Source organism: Adiantum capillus-veneris, chromosome 21 (genome assembly GCF_014529385.1).
Source record: "Adiantum capillus-veneris isolate H3 chromosome 21, ASM1452938v2, whole genome shotgun sequence".
NCBI lineage: Eukaryota > Viridiplantae > Streptophyta > Polypodiopsida > Polypodiales > Pteridaceae > Adiantum > Adiantum capillus-veneris.
The window spans coordinates 122,118,153-122,134,218 of NC_140951.1; positions in this window are offsets into that span (position 1 = coordinate 122,118,153).

The following is a 16,066-nucleotide window of genomic DNA, read 5'->3' on the forward strand; positions in this document are numbered from 1 at the left end:
CTTCAGTAACTGAAAATAGAAGCACATGAGGAAGAAAAATGATTTTTTTATGGAACATTTGAAATTCAAAGGACTTGCCCATCCGTTTTTAGTATACGCTAACAAGCACAAGTAACCAGCACTGTGCAAGACAACATATTCAGTGACATGTTAACATGCTTCTACCTTTTTAGCCTTGTAGGTAAAAGCTTTGATGTACATATCCTACCTATGCACGGGAGACTCAATCATACTAAGGAGGAGATGCCACATGCGTGCATCACACTAGGTAAAATCCCCTTATATATGGTCCCTTACATGCTAGCCTAATCCCCTATCTACGGAGATTGAAGTGCTTAGATAACCTTCTATATACGGATTCCATAGTATTGACATGACCCCCCTTCATTATATGTACACAAAATTTTATAGCTTAGAGAAAGTTTCAAGAACTTCATGAAATTGTTTTTTTAAGAGTTTTCCTTAAACAAAGACCAAAGTTTCAAATTTACATGTGCCATCTACTTTGTAGGATTCCCACAACAGGATTTAAGGTAGGATTTAAGGTTTGATAATCAAAGAGTTTACTCAATTCTTTGGACTAGAATACTTTAGATAATCAAAAGTGCTCTAATTTAAAGTAAAGAAATAAATGACCATAACATATAACCACTTCAAATCTCAAGATACACCTTAAGAATAAACATAGGTCAAAGTTAGATATTACATGAGATGTCTAAAAGACAACTTTATAGCTCAAATCCACTATATATGTGAAACTTTAGATACTACATGAGATGTCTCTTCAATATTTAGCACATACATGCAACATATCTCTCTCTCTCTCTCTCTCTCTCTCTCACACACACACACACACACACACACACACACACTTTAAGAATGAATACCATGTCTTCTAATTTGGAAAGAAACCCAAAGTGCTTATATAGTCAATTTGTTGAGCCGAATGTACTTAAATAGAGTTGTATCATCATGTTCAAAGAGACATACTCCTCAAACTTAAAACATCTCTAAATGATGCTTGCAAAATACATACTCATTGGAATTTTATTTTATAGTTTTTTAATGTATATTTTGCATCATTAATCTAGAGGATTCAAGAACCAACACCTCAATAAAAAGGGGACACCTCTGTCAATAATGAACCACAATCAGTGGCTCAAGGAATACCACCAAAAAGGAGTATGCATCATAGATAAGTGTATATGGAGAGAGGCTTTAACTTCATGTTTGCTAAATTAATCCCCAAGCTTCTTGGCCCAGGCCCTTGCCTATCCATGTCCATACTTAGAATCTTGTCTAATCAATAAACTTTAAGCAATTACATCCCATATATGAAGTGTCACAAATTTATCATTTTGTAAAGCTTGAACTACTCTGTTAAGAAACATATTAGTAATTTATACATCCCCCCCTCCCCCCCTAAATGTACGGTATGTGTATACAAGTTTTGGGGGATACCCCTATTGTATACGCTTATGTACACTTACCAAAATCCCCCCTATTGTACACTCACATGGTACCATACGGAATACACTAGTGAATCCCCTGTGATCCTATGCTAAAAGTATTATTGTACATTTTCTATATTGAGTACTGCAAGTGTACCTTTTTTCTCTTCTCTTTCTCTCTCTCTCTCTCTCTCCTTCCTAGTATGTAGCTATGGCTACCTACACCTTCAAGTCTCCATGAGCTCTTACACTTACTATCAATCCCTACATAAAATAGGTCCTGCTTTTGGAAAAAAACTATAGTCTTTGCTAAAAACGTGATTTTTCTTTTAGAACTCAACTCTAGCCAACCTGAGATTCTCCTGGAGCAACCTAGTTAGGAAAATTATATATAAGAAACTAATGAGACCGTACATAACCTAGACCGCATTGTGGTACCTTGGTATGATCATGACACTTATCATACCACTCAAGCATATTTAAGGTGCCACTTTTTATAAAAATAATCCCCGTAAAAATATATTTTTTTCCATTTTTCCATCGTATGTCTGTTTTCCACTTATATGGTGACTAAAAATAATGTTTTGGGATAGAAAATATTAAAATACACATTGCTTTTTGAGGACGTCCAAAAGCACAAAAAGCAGAAGAGATTATGAAAAGCTAAAATAGCAAAACTTTCTAAAATTGAAACACAGCTTTATCTAGCCTACCTAAACTAGGAAACAAACTTGCACTTCATCAAAAATTGCATGAAAAGCACTCAAAAGCTGATGTTTACAAAATGTAACCTTCTCTTCCCTGGACCTCGTAGATTAAGGATCTGGCTTTTCTTTTCACAAAAAAGTATTGTAAAGTATAAAAAGAAAGAAAAAGAAAAAATTTCAAATCTAAACCAAGTGTTTGTTTGAGCTACAGAACATGAAAATGACCTTGCTTTCCACTTTAAAACCTCCCAACACTGCATATCAAGCATTCTAGACCAAAAAATAAAGTACTATACAAAAAAATCTATTTTTCTTATTTTTAAAAGAGACTCAAAAATTCGAGATCATGTATACTCCCGCACTTTGAAGATTTGAGATGCCCTTACCTCGACATGAAATTTGGATACTTATATTTCAAAACATCATCATGTTCCCAAGTAGTATCTTCCTTAGGGTAAGTTGACCATTTGACAAGGTGTTCAATGATGGTTTGATTACAAAGAGGTTTGGTTCTTTTTTGAGGAATGCTTTGAGGATATACTTCAAAAGTACCATCAATTGAAGTAGACAAAAGAAAATAATCAAGAATGTGATTTGGATTGGTACATACTTCTTAAGTAATTTGATAGAAAATATCATGTATCCTGATGTGAAGTGGTAACAATAATCGATAAGCTTGGTGACTGATTCTTTTTGTGATGACAAAAGGTCCAGAATATCTTCCACTAAATCTTTTATACTTATCCATTGATAAAGAGCTATGTTTAGGCTTCACTCTAAAAAATAAAATTTCTTCATTATCAAGGAGTCAAGTAGATCATGTAGAATCAACATAACTCTTCTGTCTATCTTGAGAAATCTTTATATTTTGGCGTATAATGTTAATCTGCAATTACATCTCATCCAACATATATTTGAATGCTTGAACTCTTATGAGTAGGTTTGTCCCTTTTAATGGAGTAAGGCACTCTTGTCCATACAGTTCTCAAAAAGGAGACATCCCAATTGTGTGTTGGAATAAAAAATTATATACAAATTCTACCAAATATAAATACTTGGTTCATTTGTTTTTCTCATGCATACAATAAGTTTGCAACATCTATTCAATAGTTTGATTGATTCTCTCTATTTGGCCATCAATGTGAGGATGATGAGTGGTACTAAAGGCCAATTGTGTTCCTGTGGCTAAGAATAAGACTTTCCAAAAATTTGATTTGAGCTTTGTATCACGATTCAAAATTATGGAACGAGGTAAGCCATGATATATAAAAACATCTTTCATGGAGACTTGAGTTATGTCTTTAGCTGTAAATGTTGTCTTGATGAGATATAAGTGAAAAAAATTTGTAACCATGTCAACCACCACAAAAGTAGAATCATATCCAAGGGATGTAGAAAGTCTTTTGATAAAATCCATGGATATGTATTTCCATTTCATTTGAGGTACATCAATTGGAAATATATAACCATGGATTTTATCAAAGCCAATTGAGTTGAAATTCCAATTGGGTTCTGGTTCTTGGGTTCATAATTATCTACTAATCTTTTATAGATTGATTCATTCAATGAAGAATATTTGGACATATGGTTAGAGTCAAGACAAGTGTAACAAAGGTGATCCTATCTAGCCTTCATATGCAACAAATTCTCTCTTCTTTACTATGAATTTATAGATCTTGGTTCATCTTTAGGACGAGATCTCTTTATCTCACAGATAGGAGCAGACTTTTGCTTTATTTTCTCACCATTGGGTAGTTTGATTTTAATGGGTTTACCTGCATCAAGGACAACTGTAAGATTTGTAAGTCATACAATTTGAAGTCTAGTCTTCATAGGATTGTATAAACTTGACACAAATCATCCTACTTTGACTTCTTGAGTCATTCTTAGTGGAGCGTACTTGACAAGTGTCAAGAAATATTGATAGTAAGACTCTAAGTCTTTGGTTCCTTGAGTACAGTTAATAAATCCTTGACAAGGGTTAAGAAATATTGATAGTAAGACTCTAAGGGTCAAGAAATATTTCTTGACAAGGGTCAAGAAATATTGATAGTAAGACTCTAAGGGTTAAGAAATATTTCTTGACAAGAGTCAAGAAATATTGATAGTAAGACTCTACGTCTTTGGTTTCTTGAGTACAGTAAATAAATCCTTTCATGCGGTTTGAGTGATATAACTTATTCTGATAAATCTTCTTCAATTGATCTTTAAGATAAGCCAAAGTCACTGTGTTGGGATAAACATTATTCTCATCACAATGATCCTTCCACAAATGCTTAACCGTCTTTTTGAGTTTGAACTTGGCAATGATGGCCTTGTTCTTGAGAAAAAAATGAGCTAAATTGAAGAAATTATCCATATGCTCAATCCAATCCTCACGAACCTTGCCTACATCTTTTCCTTCTCTGTTGTTCTTAGGTTGTGACTTTCAAAGCAAAGCATTGATGCCATGAGATTGATGATATCGGCTTGGGTACAACTCACACATTGGCATTAATAGCCACTCCATTTTCTCTAGGAGGCATGATTAAGTACTGGACCATATCAAGTTAAGATAAATCTTCTTAACTTCAAGAAAAACATTCTTGTTCCTTTCTTATTCAAAAACTCCCTCGGAGATAAAATATTTTTTTTATTGAGAGTAAGAGATGAAGAAAGAAGGAGATTTATAAAAATCAATAAATTAAATCAAGCTCTACATTACAAAAACTACTTTTCTCATAATTCCTTAGCACATCGCCTTACAACAATCCTCAATACTGCTTAATAGTTCATAATATGATACACATTGTGACATTCTTAAACTATTGGATCAAAGTTGTCCCAATGTTCAAGTAGATAGTCTAAAAGTTCCTATCCATCTCCTTGAATTGAGGACACAAACATATACTCCATTGCATGTTCATCATACCATTCTTGTATCCTCATTCCCCGCTAGCTCTCTCCACCTTTGTAGGTGTTTGAGGCCTTGGGGTTGAGGTTTGGGATAGTTAATGCTTTTTGCAAAGTTTATGTTATGCTCATGAAGCATGAAGCTTTCTAAAACGCTGAGTGGATATTGAACCCTGGATCCTCCTCCCGGGCAACCTATTATAGGAGAGCCCATGGCCCTTTTCCCTAAACGGATTCCGTGTCCACACCTTCAGTCCATCCCTTGGCCTAAGTCCTTGACTCCCCTAGATCGAGGGCCCTTCCCTCTAGCCCTTGGCCTCCCCCCTTGGAGAAGCGTTTTCATCCTCGAAAACACAAGTGGTAGTATCTTCGTAAGAACACTGATGTTTTCCTTGTTGGCATCCCATACGCGGGCCAATTGTCCATATGATAGATACTTGGTGTAGTGAGGAGGTTCAATGAAACCAAGAGACACATCTTGATTTTCAGCATTGTTGTCCTTTTGCAACCACTTGTATCTAAACGGTTACTCAATTTATAACTCACTTGAGTACTTTAAAGGAGTAATCAAAACTAAGAGGTTTCTAAAGACATAACCAGTTTTCAAACTTTTTGAAGGTACTAGAATAATGTAAGAAAACCTTGGCACAACTTTCCATGAAGTTGTGAGCCAGATTTCCAACTTGCATGAGTATCTTGAAAAGCTCATAGCTACTAAGGGATAGAATAGGGAGTGTCCTCATGTTAGACTTCTGAACATTTTGGAACACACAGAACTGCATGTTCACCCCTAATGTAGGTTACATGCCAACATACTTTGTCAGCACACCTACTAAGTCCTTGACTTATGAAACGGTATCCAACCCCACCACAACAGGTGTTCAAAGTTGAAAACCTAACCTAAGCAAATTCTAGAATAGGGAGAGAATCGCCCATTCACAATGCATTGTGCTAACGTATGCGCTTTGCATATCCTTTAGCAAAGAATACATGTAAGCTGCCCATCCAATGCAGAATGAATAACAGCAGTAAGAGTGAGGTACTTTGATCCACAAGCACCCAAACCGAGCCATGATCTCTATTGCTGATTGGTGGACCCAAAAGTATTCTCATAGAGATGCTGCACATAGAGTGCAAAATGCTTCATAAGCAACTGATGTGATGAATATGCATGCCGCTCCAAATCAGCCTTTGCTAAACACTACGCCCATAACACCTAGTGTGCATGCATTTAGCAAAAAACAAATCCGTATTTGTATATCCATGGTCATATTTTCCAATACTTATAACAATTGTGATGCTCGTAACACACATTAAAGAGGAATGTAAATAGTTCTGAAAAGAAACTAAATATTGTCCTTTGCAATCATTTGCAAGCCTTGCTGAAACGTTTGAACCATAGTAGAAGGTGAAACATTAATCACTTCTAGGGACAAACAATGAAACTTTTTCATTAACCACTCAGAGCCTTGCTATATGTATAAACAACCATCTGTAATCTTGTTTAGCAGTACTTGTACATGAACAAGTCATTCTAAGTATCCGACAATTTTTGGCCACCGAAATTGTTCCTGATATGTTGTGCTGAAAGTGGTCTAGAAAACAGATTTAACCAGCACCTAGGGACTTTGTCGTGACACATACTTGAAATAGGGGGTGCCAGCCCCAGCCCCAGAGACTCATATTCTCCACATGTGGAATATGTCTCATGTAAGAATGTTGGAAAAAAGAACATCCTTCAAGTACAAGATGTACTTGTGCATGGAGGTAACTGCAAACATTCTACAACGGGAGTGAGAGGGAACCTCATTAGACTTGCTCCACACTGGCTAAACCGAACTCCTCGATTTCCTAGACCATGTTGCATCCCATGTGACAACATGTGCCAAATTAACTCTTTAAATGGGTCTATAATAACTGTATAATGCAAAAACTTACATTGGACACTATGGCCCCAAAGTCTTGGTTCTTACATGACCTTGTCATCTCTCTGAAGAACAAAAATGGATGACAACATAGTATATGCATCCTACGTAGAAACATCAAACCAAAAAACATAAAACCAAATCAAATGCATACCTAGAGAGTGAACATAGTGTTCACTTATTTGTAGGCATCTGTCCAAATTTCCCGCCTGCAAAGGCCTAGGAACACTAATTGAAAATTAGTAAAATGCAAGTAGTATTGCACATGATTGTACATGTAACCTTGGGTGTTGCCTTTGCAATCCAGACCCCTTGGTTAAAGCAAACCCCTTGGTTAAACATTGCATAAAAACTGCTCAACGAGCAACTGGCCCTTGGCTCTTGTTCGTGACCGCCGTTGGGTTTGCCCCTGACATTTTATTACTCTTGAAGTTGAAATATTTCCACTACCCTTTGGCAGTTTGTGGGATTATTTCCTTGAAATTGCAAGTGTGAAGGTTCCAAGAATGGACCATCAACCCGTACTAAGTGATTTAGTAATCACGTGTTGGGTCTTACCCCAAATTGTACTCATATAAGCACTCTTAGTGCTAATAGGAGCTCCATTGAAATTGGAGTCGTATGCACAACTAGATCTTTGTCATACCCAAAAATCCATAATGTGGGGTTTTTGTGAGCAATTGTACAGTCTAAAATGTTGGCTTCATCCTTACACCTTGGTAGAGATAAGCTCGTACGAGTTTAAGACATTCAAAAACTCAACTTGACTTGCACACTTAAAGTGTGGAGTGTGAAAATAATGTCCAAAAAATCACTAATGGCAAGACTCTTGCTTGTCCATTTACAAACAGATGGCTCTTAGCCATGCCCAAAGAGGTGGTAAGTGATGGCTCTTAGCCCTTCCTATTACCATATTATCATAGAAAGAGTTTAATAAAATCGTGTCTCCTTTCCCACATAGAAGTTGGAAAGAGAGAGAAAGAGAGAATGCTGGGCTGAGGAAATCCCCTTATCCCAATGTGCTGTTGAATGCCCTTTTCAAATGCTCAACTGCAGACCGTGTCAGTGTCATAGATTATCCTCTAAGCGTACATCAGTGTAATTGTACCATGCCCTCGTAGAGAGAGGTACCAAAAGTCACATCTTGACCCACTTACCTTGTATGTGAGCGTGACTATATTAGGGTGCAGATGTATGGCATGTTGCTTGTGAATAAACATAAAAATAAAATGTCTAAAAACAACAACAACTGAGTTTGTCCTTCACAGAGTAGCTAGTGCTATAGCGGAAGTGTATGCAATGATGGGTGGTGTACGTCCATCATACTAGTATGCCATGCATACATACCAAAAAATGGAATGATAAGCCCTTGGCTTCAATGACAGTCTCAACCATGTGAGCCTCTGGTGTTGCAAAAACTATGAGCTTATATCCACATAGTGCCAAATATGTGTGCCCTTATCATTGTTTTGAAGTCAATCGATAATACCTTGGCACATAAGAGAAGTAGTGCTTCACATGAAGACAGGAAAAGCACTTTGCTTGATGCAGTGGCTTCTTATGGAGTCTGCCGAAGCACTTTGCTTTGCACAGTAGAGAGATCTTATGTAATGTAAACGAGATTGTTTAGAAAGTTTACGCTAAACTGGCTTATAGCCATATGTACTGATCAAGTGAGTTAGCATACATAGGATATACACCCTCGGGGGATGTAAAAACCTGCAAACATATTGGCAAGTTTTCCCAAGTTCGTATGCGAAGAGCATATTCCAAAGTGTGGAAATCACAATGCGAAATACCAAAGGGAAGCCTTGCTTCACCTAAGTACTCATGGAGTTTTGGTGCGCATAGCTAAGAGACACTTTTGCCAATTGACAATGGCATAGAAAAAGAAGGTCGATCGTGTTGAGCAGTTACAGATAATCAACCTTGTCGAATTGTGCAATGTGTTGAAAACGGAAAAATACTTGCAAGAGATGTTCCTTGCACCTGCTTGGCTTGCTTATTCTATTATTGAAGATTTTGTAGACGGAGCCGTGCTCTCGTGATATCGTAGAAAACTCATTGGATCACACTTGTTGAGAATGGGTGGATCCTGTTGTTGCCTGATTGCAACAATGACAAACAACTGGCCTAGGAGCCATGTCCTAGCAAACTTGGTTTACAACTTCTTGAAAGTGTAATCAGTGGTTGGCCTTGCCAAATATTGGCACCTTAAATGCCACAAGCCTTGCCTGTACCAGCATGGCATAGGCCTTTCCTGAACCGGAGGAGCAAACATTGCCGAGGATAAAAAAATTTCGAGCCAAAACTGGCAATTTGACAACCATAATGGTAGACCCTTGATAGGATAATTTATTCGGCCAACGACTGTGCTCGTAGCCATTTAAGATATCACATGCCATGCATGAAAAATGTTCAAGACTTACCGAACATGCTCAAATTGCTCCATGCTTTGCTTGTTGTGCATATAATGCAATGAGATCTATGAGATTCAAAGAAGTTATAATTGAAAACATTAAAGTCGACTTGCTTACTAACTCTTATAAGTCCACTTCGAACGGCGGAAACATGTCTTCGTAGCCACAATGCAACATCTTGCATGTTACATGGCCCTCCATGCCAAGCTTACTATGAATCCATGTTGGATCACAGCCGTCCCGATTTAATATCAGTTAAGCTATAACCATAACTTTCTTCTTCGTAAAGAGTACACAATGTTGCAAATTTAAAATGTGTATTGTAATTGACTGGATCGATGGCGGATTTGAAGTGTTAGTACTCTCCATGCTGCAATCGTTGTTGCCACCATCCATGGACTGCTTGCCTGCATGGTCAGTCCACCATGGGCCGCAGCCCTTAGCGAGAGAGGGTGCCCAAAAATAGGGCGCCCTAAATAAAATTTAACCTTGAAAATTATGAACTTCAAACCCTTGGCCATGGCGGCTGCTGCAGACATCGCACGCAGGGAAAAAAGCATTTGCTCCATCTTCTGCCGACTCCGAATGGCCTCAGCAATGAAACGTAAAGTATAGAGTATACCATGGCACTTCTTTTTGGAGCTTATCGTGCCCCCAACTGCGCAGGTCCACCGTGTCGTCTTTTGCATGCAAGGGAGGTTTCCCCCGTGGTCGTATTCTCTGTTGAACCCGCCACCCTCATGTAAGGGACCGCTTGCGCGTCCCCTGTTCTCTATCCAAACCCACCATGGGACTTCGGGGGGGGGGGGGAAGAGAGAGAGAGAGAGAGAGAGAGAGAGAGAGAGAGAGAGAGAGAGAGAGAGAGAGAGAGAGAGAGAGAGAGAGAGAGAGAGAGAGAGAGAGAGAGAGAGAGAGAGAACATATGTCGGAGCTTCCATGAATGGAGAGAGAGAAAAAGAGAGCGACCTTGCTTCCATTCCCTCCACCCTCCTTCTCCTTCCTCCCCCCTGAGCTCTGATACTAGTGAAAGGCTGGATTGAACCCTGGATCCTCCTCCCAGCAAATGCCCTAAACGGATCCCTTATCCACACTTTCAGTCCGGCCCTTGGCCTAAGTCCTTGACTCCCCTAGGTCGGGCCCTGCCCTCTAGCCCTTGGCCTGACACTTTCCATCTTTATAGCACAAGGAACACAAAGATTGTATTGTACCAAGTCTCTCTTGATGGGAGAATCTATAATACAAACACCTTTTGGAGGGGGGGCGACTCCAAGTAAATTCAGTCCTCAACTATTGTCATGTTCTCTAATACTCTCTCTATTACAAAAGTATTATTCATGCCAAGTTAATTAAGTACTATGTTCATGTTGCTACCATCAATTAAGTTCACCCTCTATGTTCTCAAAGTAATCTCACAAAAATGCTCACTCTAATTCTCTTAATTTAGCTATTCTCAAAGTTCATAGGCCATTTCCATTATAGTGATATCAGAGCGTTTGGTTTCTCTTTCCTTGCTTAGGAAGAGAGGTCCTTAAGTAGCCTATTAATGGTTGATTTTGTTAATTATATTACGGTAAGTGGGACTGGGATCTATTATCGGTTTTGTTGAGCCCACTAAGTGGGATATGGCGCACACCTTGGGAGATTTGGTCTTAATAATGGGTCTTTTTAGACTTGCCTACGGCTTTACCATTATTGAGCCATAAGAAGCCCAAAAGGAGCTATCCCTCAGCAATTCTACTATGTTAGACCCACTCCACTACTCTCTATAATTAACCAATTTGAGCAGTGGATATAGATACTTAAGTGCTTATTTTCAAAGGCTAAGAGGAGTAGGAACTAAGGTTTTGAAGTGCCAAAGGATACACTAAGTAAACGCATAAGTGTAATTAGCATGGCTGACAATAACCAAGAAAGTAGAATGAGCATTGATAATTTTGATTTTGCACATGAAGGTGCTAATGATGATGCCCCCATGTTTATCAATTGTCTTGTTACTAGGTTGCATCAAGCTATGGGCAAGCCAAAGTTACCCAACAACTTTGTGCTCATGGAATTTCCCTTTCTCTCCAAGAGGAGAGAGAGTTTAGGAGGCCTCATGATAAGACTCCCAAAAGAAGACTCTCTCCCATAAGAGAGGAGGAATCCAAAGAACGAGAAAGAAGTGAATCCCTAAGTTCCTCTAAAGATATGGCTCCATGAAGATGGCAGTCTAAACTGTCACCAACTCCTCCCAAGAAGAAACGATCAACCCATAGTCCTTCTCCTCGTCACTCCGAAGGGAAGAGAGAAAACAAAGGAAGAAAAGGTCAAGAAAGAGGTCACCCTATTCTCCTTCTTCTTCACCTTCCTCCTGTCCCGATGAAAGCTATGGCTATTCTCCTAGAGAATACAAGAAGGGAGGACATCGCAAATCAAACCCTACATGGTGAAGATCACAAAAGCTCAAGAAGTTCAAAGAGGGAGGAAAGAGTATCTCTTTTCTCACCTATGATGGCACTGTTGGTGCCACCGACAAAGTATTGGCCTTCATCCAACAATTTGATGCAGCCTTTGGAGACGAGGGCTTCACAGAGTCCTCCAAGCTACACCATGTAGCTATGCACTTCCATAAATCTACTCGTCAATGGTGGGCTAGCCTTCGTGGCAATGGCGAGGCCCCAAAGACATGGAAAACTCTACGAGTTTCCATCATGAAGCAATTCCTTGCAAGCGATGCCAAGGACAAAGTGCTCACCAAATGGCGAAGTTTAAAGCTACTCTTCAACGAGTCTATCCATAAATATGTAGACAAGTTTTTGGGATTTACATCTCAAAGCTACAGTCTTTCAAAGGATAGACTTTGCCGAACAAAAGCAACAATTTTGTGTGGGATTACCTAAAGAAATGGCCGAGTATGTCAACTCACAACGGCTTAGGACTATCACCGAAGTCATCCACCGCACTATGGTTGCTTCAAGGATCAATTTCCAACAAGGGGCGAGAAGAAATTTCAAGCCTATGGAAAACAAGGATCGAAATGAAGCTAAAGGGGAGAGCAATGCTTAAAACTCTTCCCAAGGCAACACCAACACCAACAACAACAAGGCCAAGGAGAAAGGAGCTTACAAAGGTAAAGATAATCTCTCTCCCAAAGAATTAGAGGCTTTTTGTAAAGACCATAAATGCTTTAAGCGTAGGGAGCAAGGACATGGTTATCGTTCTTGCCCCAAAAGAAATGTACTTAATGACACTCCTAGAGCTTCCATGGTTGAAGCTCCAAAAGAGGATACTCATTGCAAAGGCTCATACCTCTCCTATTCTTGGGGAAAAGTAAGGGATCATGATGCCCTTATTCTCTTTGACCCTGGCTCTACACACAACTTTATATCAACGGAGTTGGCCACTAAGTTGGGCATTCAAGATTTCGAGATGGGAGATACTATAATCGCCGATGGAGCTTTTAAGGGATGCCAAGCCTCCGTTACTCCCTTGATTGGGAAGTTGAGGCTTCATGTCCAAATCTACATCGACAAAGAAGACCTTTTTTTTATCTCTCCTCTCCAACATGAGGAGTTATCCTAGGGGCACCACGGTTTAACCGCATGGCTACCAACATGAAGTTCCTTGGAAGGAGAATCTATTTCACCTACAGGGAAAAGAGCATGTACATAGATGCCAATAATTCAAGGAACACCATATCTCTAGTAAATAGGCCTGCTTTTGATAAGTAAATGAAAAGCTCTATTTTTGCGTATATGATTTTTGTTAGAGAATTTGTAAATGATTCTTATGTTTTCACAAGTAGCAATAAAGGGAATCAAGAGGAATTAGAATTGTCTAATTTCCTAAATGGATTCCAAGATGTTTTCATTGATGACATCCCTAGTGAGCTACCTCCAAAACGAGGGGATGATGACCATGCAATAGAGCTTCCACTAGGAAGCTCACCGCCTAATAAACCTCCTTATTGAGTTTCACAAGCTCAACAAGAGAAGATCATGAAGCAAGTGCATGAATTGGTGCAAAAAGGGATGGTGAGGCCTAGCTTCTCTCCATTCTCTTCACCAATACTTTTAGTGCAAAAGAGAGATGGCACATATCACATGTGTATCAACTATAGAGCACTAAATAGGATCACTATTAAAAATAAAAGATTTCCTGTGCTGCGGGTAGAAGATCTATTTGATAAGTTACAAGTTTTGGCCTGGCAAATGCTCCAGATGCATTCAAACTCACAATGGGAAAAAATCTTCAGGCCGCTCAAATTCTCTTGAGGAGTACAAGTGACACCTCCAGGTAATCTTTCAAGTTGTGAGAGAGAAGCAGCTTTTCATTAATCAGAAGAAAAGTGAATTTTCCTACAAGAGATTCAATATTTAGGTCACATTATCTCTCAAGATGGTATATGTATGAATCCATCAAAGTTGGAGGTAATAAAAGCATGGCCTAATCTAAGGATTCTACATGAGCTAATAAGCTTTATTGGTATGTGTGCATACTATAGACGCTTCATAGAAAAATTCTCTCAAATAGCAGGACCATTGCATGACATAACAAGGAAGAACGTTAAGTACTCATGGACTGCTAAAGGACAAAATGCTTTTGACAAGCTCAAAGAGACGCTTACCTCCCAACTAGCTCAGCCCTTATGCTTACGGATCTCTCAAAGCCATCTGAGGTCCAATGTGATGCTTGTGGACCTGTGGTGATTGCCTTGGAGCAGTTTTGCTTCAAGAAGGGCATGACATAGCATATGAGAGCCGAAGGCTCAATATGAATGAACGGGTCTTGGGCATTTATGAGAAAGAGCTTTTAGTTGTTCTACATGTCCTAGACACATGGAAGCACTATTTATTGGGGACTCCATTCATCCTACGAATGGATCACAAAGCCTCAAGAACTTCATGACGCAAACTAAGCTCTCCGATAAACAAATGAGGTGGGAAAATTTTCTTTTGCAATTTAAATTTCATATTGCTCACATTGCTGGCAAGCACAATCAAGTGGTCGATGCACTTTCACAACAACCAAGGGTAAATGTGGTGTCTATAGCAACTCACAATGATCTATCTTTTATGGTAGACAAGTATACTATTAACCAAGACTTTAAGTAGGTAATTACAGCCTTTGCATTAGGAAGAAAAAAGGAACCATTCACTTTGAAGGATGGTTATCTTTCAAACGGCAATAGGCTATGTGTTACTCACCAATACAATAAGAAATTCATGTATGAATCCCATGCTTCTCCTTATGCGGGGCAAGAATGATTCCATAATCTACTCTTCAAGGAGTAGAAATGTATTTATGTTGGTCTACCATGAAAAGTAAACATACAAGAGTGTGTTTCAAAATGCGTGTTATACCAAAAATTGAAATTTGATTGAGGGAAACAACTTGGATTGTTTCAGTCGATAGGCTTAGCAAGAAAACACACTCTATGCCTGTCAAAAAGACTATTAAGGCACATCAAACAGCAACCCTCTTTAGATCTCAAATTTTCAAGTATCATGGCTTGCCAACATCCATAGTGTCGGACAAAGATCTTAGAATGACCAGTAATTTCTAGAGGGGTCTCTTTGAGAATCTAGGAAGTAGATTAAATTTCTCTTTCAGGCTATTATCCACAAACGGATGACCAAAGTGAAATAACTAATCTAATGATTCTTGAATTTACTAAAAGCCTATTTCATGGAAGTAGATCAATGTTCTCAATGAAAGAAGTACCTACCTTTTATAGAGTATGCGTACAATGACACTGTACATACTTCTATGGGGAAAGCACTTTTCATGGTTAAAGAGGGAAGATCCAAAAGTCCCTTACTACTTAAAGTATGGGAAGATCTTCACTGCTGATGAATATAGCCGAGACTTACAAGAATCTTTTCCAAAGATTAAAAAGGTTATATCCATCTCACAGCAAAGGCAAAAAGGGCTGTTGCTAATAAGCACAGAATAGCCTTAGCCTTTAAGAAAAATAATTGGGTCTTGCTAAAGTTTCTCAAGGCTCATCTAAGGCACACTATGGGCAAGAATCCTACGAGCCACCAAGAGTATTATGCTAAACTAGCAAAAAGATACTATCGTTCTTTCTTTTAAAATTCTTAAGCCAATCAATGAGATGGCTTATTAGTTAAAGTTTCCAACCGTTGGCTCATTCACAATGCTAACCATGTGTGCCTACTCAAGCCTTACAAAGGAGAGCCACCAAAAGAACCAATAATGGAGGACCCGCCAGAGATCGAAGATCAAGAAGAGGTGTTGTAGCCCGAATCGATTCTTCGACACGAAGACAAGGTACTAAAAAATGGTAACTTTATCCAATAATATCTTGTTAAGTTTAAGAATTATCCTTTTAAAGACGCTAGATGGATGCAAGGAACCTGGCTTACGGATAATTGGAACCTTGTCAATGCTTACAATGCTACACTAAAGTAAGCAAATGAAAATGCATTTTAAATGAACAATGTTTTTGTCTTATAATACTCGTTCTCTTTCTTTTATTGTGCACAAAATTTAAGAAGTATGCATACTTAGGATCATTCTTGTGGTGACGACGTCTCCCAAACACCAAGTAGAGCTTGCCACTCTACTTTGGAAGTATGGTATGGACTAAAGAGCGACATGCTTGCGGTAGCTACGTCTCCCGAGCACCAAATGGATTAGTCATCCATTCTAGAATGATTTCGTAGGGT